Source organism: Cornus florida, unplaced genomic scaffold (genome assembly GCF_030987335.1).
Source record: "Cornus florida cultivar Cherokee Brave unplaced genomic scaffold, ASM3098733v1 CherokeeBrave_3.0.0_Hap2_Chr07, whole genome shotgun sequence".
Classification (NCBI taxonomy): domain Eukaryota; kingdom Viridiplantae; phylum Streptophyta; class Magnoliopsida; order Cornales; family Cornaceae; genus Cornus; species Cornus florida.
This window is the reverse complement of record NW_026775577.1, coordinates 48,435,815-48,444,559: the sequence shown is the minus strand read 5'-3', so window position 1 is coordinate 48,444,559 and position 8,745 is coordinate 48,435,815.

Below are 8,745 nucleotides of genomic sequence, written 5' to 3'. Positions count from 1 at the left end.
TTAAAATAAGCCCAGCCTAAAATTAGGCCCAATCCAAAATTCCAAAAAAGAATAATTTGGACTTTACAATTAGGCCCAAGCCTAAGCCTAAGCCCAAGCCCAAGTCTAAGCCCAAATTTGGCTCATTTAAATTTCAATTGGTTTTAACATTTTTTCCATGTGGGACAAACACTTCCCAAATTTTGCATACCCATTTAGGCTTATCAAAACACCATACTTTGGAGCTAATTTCTCATTCACCCGGAAACGGATTTAAGAAAGTAAATATACCACGTTCATCTCCTTGTGGAGAGAAACACACTCGTCTAGAGATCCGCAAAAAATTCTTAGCGGAATCTATTCCAAATCTCATCCAAAATTTATGTTTTTAATGCCCCCGTTTCCAACAATATCACATTACATCATGATTTCATGTTTGCTATCACCATGTGAATTAAACTTTCACAAAAGATAAATATTAAATAAATTTTGTAATTCTTATCCAAATGCCCCAAATTTAATGTATATTAATCAATATACTAAAACTTAATTTCCTAGCAAGCCACAATTTAATTCCATGTTATACACAAAGCCATATGAATTAAATCTCAAATATAGAAATGAATTAAATTAAATTCTAAATCTTAAACAAAACATGCTCACAAATTGTATATGTTCATATAACAATCAATATAACATAAATATAATCCTAAGACACCCCCTACCTCAATTTGAGATGAAAATCTCAAAAGCCATCAAAACGAAACGGCTTCGAATCCGACGAAACTCCTAGGTTTTGTCGGGGACTGTAACGACCCGGTCATTTGCCTTCTTTTCCTTTTTCCTGAAATTTTACGAATGAATTTTTTTCGTTTAATTTTCCTTTCTGAGCTCTGTTTCATGTCACTTAGTGTCATCTCAAGTGCTCGAAATTAGTTTCTGAGACTCTTTCATGTGAATTGACAACTTCCTTTGAAGACTGAGTTATGTTCGCATTTTTCATTTTTGGACACTATGCGCTATTTCGTCTTTTTCCTATTCTGTCATTTTCCCTATTTCGTCTTATCTCCGTTTGTCAGTTTTTGGCACAACCTCACTTCTCATGCTCGGAGTTGGTTTTTGACTTCACGTGCCTTCATCTTGAGTGGTTTCCACGAAATACGTATCTTTACTTTTGCAAAAAAGTACTCTGGTTGCTCCCGGTGTCCATAGGGGCATGGATGCAAAGTTGTTTGAAATTATTTTCTTTTCTTGGGGTATTTTTTGTAAATATCGTTTGAAGATATTTTATTTTAGGGGTTTTAAGAAAATATTTTTGGAAGATATTTTCATTCTGGGCCATAAGTGCTCATTTTTCTTCGTCATGCCGTTTCTCCTTCGTTCAGATTCCGAATCATACGATTCTTGAGTCTATCTTGATTAGTTTTTCGTTGTCCTTCCAGCGGTGTGCTCGGTGGCACCTGAATCTATAGTTTTCAGAAATGACTATTTTGCCCCTAGGGGCTTATTTGTCATATTTTCGATCTTTTGCTTCCGCATCAGTTCTTGTTGAGTTCCACGACCTCATGGAAGATCACTTTGACTTCTTAGAGTCTTGTTATCTGTTTTCGCTTCCGCATTCGGATCCGTTATCGGATCATCCTTACGGTTCATCACAGGACACGCTGGCCTAAAAACCAGGGTCGTCACAGGTGGTATCAGAGCGTCTGGGTTCGAATACCTTGGACGACGGGTTTTGGGTGCATATAATGCTCACGTTGTTTTGCTTTGATGTGTCATTTATATCTTGATAACATGCAATGTTTGATAACATGTCTTGTATGATAACATGTTCACAGGCTTAGGTGATTTGAGACATCTATTATTTGTTAAGCATACTTTATATGTATATATGCTTCCTGATAACATGTTCTGTGTCACTATCATGTTCTGGTGTGATAACATGTCTACGTGCTTCTTGATAACATGTTTGATTTGATAACATGCCTATTTGCTTATGTGGCAACTTATTTACTACTTGTGTGAGTATATAGTTATACTATGTTACATGCTACTTGTTTACTTTATGTCAGGTTTTTGCATTGTCTCTTAGGATCTGTCGTATCCCTTGGATGCGTTCTTGTTTCACGAGTTTCTTCCTTGGATAGGAGAAATTCATTCTGTGAGGACCCATGTAGGGAACCTTCTCGTCTGTTCTACTGGTTGATGTGAGTGAGGCTCATGTGAGCGTAGATGACTGTGATTCATTTCCTTTTCCTTGTTTGGTAGAGTGAGACGTGGGCCAGGGAGGCACCGTTCCATTTCCTTTTCCTTCGTGGCTTCTAGATCTAAGGCCTTAAGCGTAATGGTGCCAGTGTCATTGTTGTCAGAGTTTTGGGATTAGCTACCCCAACTCTCGCAGATGCCTGGTTTCCGTAGTGCCTTTGGTAATGATCATTTTCGACATTGATGTCATTGGTATCGAAAAGTTCCCTTCTGGGGCATGTTACGAACTAGTGCCTTATACTGTCATGCTACCTTGCTGACGAGTAAATGTGGGCGGGTTCTGGTCACTGTTCGTACTGCCTTGTCACTCTCTTCTTCTATCATGTTTCAACGTTTCATTGTCTTGGGATTCTCTCGGTAGTTGACGTTGAGTTAACGTGCCGATTCGTATGAGGTGTTGCCTCAGTTCTTGGTTTTGCGTTCCTTCAGTTGATCTTTAGACTTCAGGATTTGTCTTTCAGTGCGTTGTGAGCTGTCCTTTGATTTGACCTTTTGTTCGGTCATTATTCTGTTCTCTCTGGTGTGTTCCTAATTTCGGGGACGAAATTCCTTTAAGGAGGGTAGGTTGTAACGACCCGGTCATTTGCCTTCCTTTCCTTTTTCCTGAAATTTTACGAATGAATTTTTTTCGTTTAATTTTCCTTTCTGAGCTCTGTTTCGTGTCGCTTAGTGTCATCTCGTGTGCTCGAAATTGGTTTTTGAGACTCTTTCATGTAAATTGACAACTTCCTTTGAGAACCGAGTCATTTTCGCATTTTTCGTTTTTGGACACTATGCGCTATTTCGTCTTTTCCCTATTCTGTCATTTTCCCTATCTCGTCTTATCTCCGTTTGTCAGTTTTTGGCACAACCTCACTTCTCATGCTCGGAGTTGGTTTTTGACTTCACGTGCCTTCATCTTGAGTGGTTTCCACGAAATACGTATCTTTACTTTTACAAGAAAGTACTCTGGTTGCTCCCGGTGTCCATAGGGGCATGGATGTAAAGTTGTTTGAAATTATTTTCTTTTCTTAGGCTGTTTTTCGTAAATATCTTTTGAAGATATTTTATTTTAGGAGTTTTAAGAAAATATTTTTGGAAGATATTTTCATTCTGGGCCATAAGTGCTCGTTTTTCTTCGTCATGCCGTTTCTCCTTCGTCCAGACTCCGAATCATGCGATTCTTGAGTCCATCTTGATTAGTTTTTTGTTGTCTTTCTAGTGGTATGCTCGGTGGCACCCGAATCTACAGTTTTCAGAAATGACTATTTTGCCCCTGGAGGCTTATTTGTCATATTTTCGATCTTTTACTTCCGCATCAGTTCTTGTTGAGTTCCACGACCTCATGGAAGGTCACTTTGACTTCTTAGAGTCTTGTTATCTGTTTTCGCTTCCGCATTCGGATCCGTTATCGGATCATCCTTACGGTTCATCACAGGACACGCTGGCCTAAAAACTAGGGTCGTCACAGGGACAACACGATCTATATGAATCTCCAAGAAGCCCCATGAAAATCCAAACTTGGCCTAAATCCCAAACTCAAAATTTGGTCAGAAATGATTTATAATAAGGGGTAATGGTAGAGCACGACGAGGCGAGTAACAAATGCAAAGGCCGAAGGATTTTCACTTAGGAAAAGTAGGTTAAAGGAGGAGAGAGAAGTTGGCAGCTCCATGGGTATCCATGGCTGCCTTTGGTTGTGTAAGGAGAGGAGGAGGAAGAAGAAGAAAATCTGATTTTTCTTCTTTAAGGCACCTAATTATAGTAAATCACAAAAAGTGCCCCGCTAGGTCCGGAAAAGTGGATTTTAAGCAAACGCACTCAAACGGAAAAACTCCGTGAACAAAAAAGATTGAAAATGAGAAAATATGAATAATGGAAGAAACGGCGTCGAAAACTGAGTCCCGAGCAGAAAGTTATGCCCCGAACAAGTTCGGTAGCAACTGGGTCTAGAAACTGGAGAAAAACGACCAGAACAAAATTCTATGAATTTACAAGCCAACAAAAAGTGAAAATGAATCCCGTACGAGGATCCAGGCTCCAGACGAGATATTTTGCAATAACTTTCGTTAATTGCACAATGGCTCCTACAAAAAGGGTTAACTGTGAAACTGCCCCAGAATTAGATGCCCCTGAAATAAAATATCTTCAAAAGATATTTATGAAAAACACCCAAGAAATGAAATTAATTCCAAAGATTTATGCATCCATGCCCCTATGGGCACCGGGAGCAACCAGAGTACTTTTTTGCAAAAGTAAAGATACGTATTTCGTAAAAACCACTCACGATAAGGATACATGAAGTCAAAAACCAACTCCGAGCACAAGAAGTGAAGTAGTGCCAAAAACTGACAAACGGAGATAAAACGAAATAGGGAAAATGACATAATAGGGAAAAGACGAAATAGCGCATAGTGTCCAAAAATAAAAAATGCGAAAATGACTCAGTCCTTAAAAGAAGTTGTCAATTCACATGAAAGAGTCTCAGAAACTAATTCTAAGTACTCGATATGACACTAAGCGACGAAAAACCATCCACGGAAAAGAAAAGACAACAGATAAAATTTATCCGCAAAATTTGAGAAAAAAGGGAAAAGGAAGAAAATAGCCGGGTCATTATAGGAAGAAGATGGAGGAAGGGGTTGCATAACCACTTCAGCCCATGATCTAGTGGCTGAATGCAGGGGTTGAGGCTGAGAGCATTGCCCAGCAGGTAATGTCTGGGGAGGGGGTTGGTCTAGTGGTGGATGGAGGGTGTAGGAGGGTTGTTGTGTTTGGGTCCTAGAGGCAGAGGATGATGAGTTGATTGGTCCAAAAGTTATAGCTTGTTGTTGGGTTGTGTCTGTGTGCATTGCCCGATGGGCAAAGATGTGTGCATTGACTAAAAGATGAAGCTGTGAGCTATTGGGGAAGGTGGTCAATAGGAAGGGGCTGTGTAGTGGGTCCATCCTTAATGTAAGGAAGAGAAGCATGCTACTTTTAACTTTCGTGCGAAGAGTCATAAGGAGCCAAATTGGTAGGTATGTCAGATAAAGCGCCTTTATCCCCATTCCTGTGTGACGTCCGTTGATTAGAGTTTGAATTTTGAATTTCCTGCAGTTGCCAAAGCTTAGGCCACCGGTAGCAGAGTAGGAGAGGAGGTCCTTAAAGAATTGTAGAAGTTCTGCATGATTCCGGGCTGCTCTGTCCATAGGGCTCACAAGCTTAGATTGAGCAATGGGGGTGTCAACCACAATTCCATTAGAAAAGCCTTCAGATGATTGGTTGACTATAAAGGAAGCGAGATCTCTATTCAGCAACGACACGCTTTTTCCAGAGTCTAATAACTTCCTCAATCAGGTCATCTTTAGAAGCATCCAAGATCACAACCTCCACACCATCAAGTAAGTAAGTGACCTTAGAGATGATCTTGTTGGCTGGATTAAGAATCCTACCATTTTGAAAAGCGCTCTTAATCTTGTCCATGGTTGAAGATATGACAAAAGGTGGTCTGGGGTGATAGTCTGGTGAATCATGTGTGAGGGTACGTGGATGATTTCCATGATCTCCATGATTAGGCTGAAGAGATGGTGGTTGAGTTCTGATGCTATGGTTATGAGAAGGAGTTTTTAAGGATGATAATGAACGGATGCTGGTGTTAAAAATGGGGGAACAATTACGGATTGGGTGGCGTAGTGGTTTACCAGTAGAAATGTTTGATTTAGGCCGAAAGAAAGTTACAGGGGAGCTAGCTGGTGCGATGGTTCTTGATGGATGGCAGAGGGGAGGGGGAGAACATATGGTTGGTGGGATTAGGTATAGTACTACGTGTGAACCTTCTCAATTTATGGTTGCAATATACAGCACATTAATTACACCATATTTTAGGAAGTAAACAAATGGTATCACTCAATCAAAACAAGGTATTATATTATCAGGCATCCAACGGTGGTAAAAAGAATATCAGGCTTGGTCTGTAAATAGAAAAACCATGTTTAAAAAAAAAAATGAAAAAAAAAAGGAAAGCAAAGAAAAATACATTCAAATGTTTGCACCGTACCCAGCCTGTCATCTACACCTCTCTGTGTACGTTCTCTATCCATTCTCTCTAACTTCAGTCCATCCAAATAGATTCAAACCCTAAAAGCCCTCAAATCTTCATCTCCATAAAGCTTTAGAAAAAATCCATCGACTCATTTATTTCCTAACTCCGCTATCTTTCATTTTTTCCAAAACCAAACTCTCATCGACTTATTTTCCTATTTTCAGTCCAAATCTACTCATCCACTACTCCTAATGAATGAACAACAAGTATTTGTTAGTGGTGATAGAATTTTACAATTCCATGATGCCGACATGTTTGGCAAAGCTACACAGTTTACTGGAAGCTCCTTCTACTACAAAAATGGGGTTGTGTATCAATTAATGGAGTAGAACTTGGCTGTTTCATGGTTTAAAGTAAACACCACGAGGCTATGGTAATGGATTGAAGCATAAGACAGTCTCTTACTGCCAAATCATCGATACAACAGTTATGATTTATTTATGTGCACACCGCGGGTAAGAGTGTGGATGGTATGAATGTGGGAACAGCTAAATATATAGAGCCCTTTTATAAATAAAAAGAGGGCAATGCCAGAATCTTAGCTCCCATATTTTGTTTTTGAACTGGTTTATAGATTTTTGGAGACTGGAGATAGAGCATTATATGATAATTGAAACTGTGTGTTTGGATTCAATGAATATAAAAAAAATTAAAAAAAATTGTAATTTTAAATTTTAATTAATTTTAAATCCAACTCTCTGTGTACGTTCTCTGTCCATTCTCTCTAACTTCAGCCCATCTAAGTAGATTCAAACCCTAAAAGCCCTCAAATCTTCATCTCCCAAAAGCTTTAAAAAAAATCCATCCCCTCATTTAAACTTCTGCTTTCTTTTGTTTTTCCCAAAACCAAACCCTCACCAACTTATATTCCCATTTTTAGTCCAAATCTACTCATCCACTACTCCCAATGAATGAACAATAAGTATTTGTTAGTGGTGATAAAATTTTACCCTTCCATGATACCGACAGTATGTGTATCAATTGATGGAGTGTAATTTGGCTGTTCCATGGTTTAAAGTAAACACCACGAGGCAATGGCAATGGATTAAAGCAAAAGATAGTCTCTTAAGGTAAAATCAATGATACGACGGCTATGATTTATTTATATGCACACCGCGGGTAAAAGAGTGGGGATGGTAAGAATGTGGGAATATTTAAATGCATATAGCCCATTGACAAATAAAAAGAGGGCAATGCCAGAATGTCAGCTCCCATATTTTGCTTTTGAACTATATTATGGATTTTTGGAGACTGGAGAGAGAGCATCATGTGATAATTGAACCTACATTTGGATTCAATGAATATATAAAAAAAATTAATCTAAAATTTTAATTAATTTTAAATCCAGCTCTCTGTATACGTTCTCTATCCATTCTCTCTAACTTTAGCCCATCCAAATAGATTCAAACCCTAAAAGCCCTCAAATCTTCATCTTTCTAAAGTTTTAGAAAAAATCCATCCCTTATTTATCTCCTAACTTCTGCTATCTTTCATTTTTTCCAAAACCAAACCCTCACCAACTTATTTTCCCATTTTTAGTCCAAATCTACTCATCCACTACTCCTAATGAATAAATAACAAGTATTTGTTAATGCTGATAAAATTTTACCCTTCCATGATGCTGACATGTTTGGCAGAGCTACACATCTTACTAGAAGCTCCTACTACAAAAATGGGGTTGTGTATCAATTGATGGAGTGGAACTTGCATGTTCCGCGGTTTAAAGTAAACACCACGAGGCTATGGCAATGGATTGAAGCAAAAGACAGTATCTTACTGCCAAATCATTGATACGACAACTATGATTTATTTATGTGCACACCGAGGCCAAAAGAGTGGGGATGGTAAGAATGTGGGAACATCTAAATGCATAGAGCCCTTTGACAAATAAAAAGAGGGCAATGCCTGAATCTCAGCTCTCGTATTTTCTTTTTGAACTGGTTTATGGATTTGTGGAGACTAGAGAGAGTGCATTAAGTGATAATTGAACCTTTCTATTTGGATTCAATGAATATATAATAAAAAAAATTAATTTAAATTTTTAATTAAATTTAAATCCATCTCTTTGTGTACGTTCTTTATCCAGTCTCTCTAACTTCAGCCCATCCAAGTAGATTCAAACCCTAAAAGCCATTAAATATTCATCTCCCTAAAGCTTTAGAAACCTTATTTATCTTCTAACTTCTGCTATCTTTCATTTTTTCCAAAACCAAACCCTCACCAACTTAGTTTCCCATTTTTAGTCCAAATCTACTCATCCACTACTCCTAATGAATGAACAACAAGTATTTGTTAGTGGTGATAGAATTTTACCCTTCCATGATGCCGACATATTTGGCAGAGCTGCACAATTTACTGAAAGCTCTTTCTAGTACAAAAATGGGGTTGTGTATCAATTAATGGAGTGTAACTTTGTTGTTCCACTGTTTAAAGTAAAC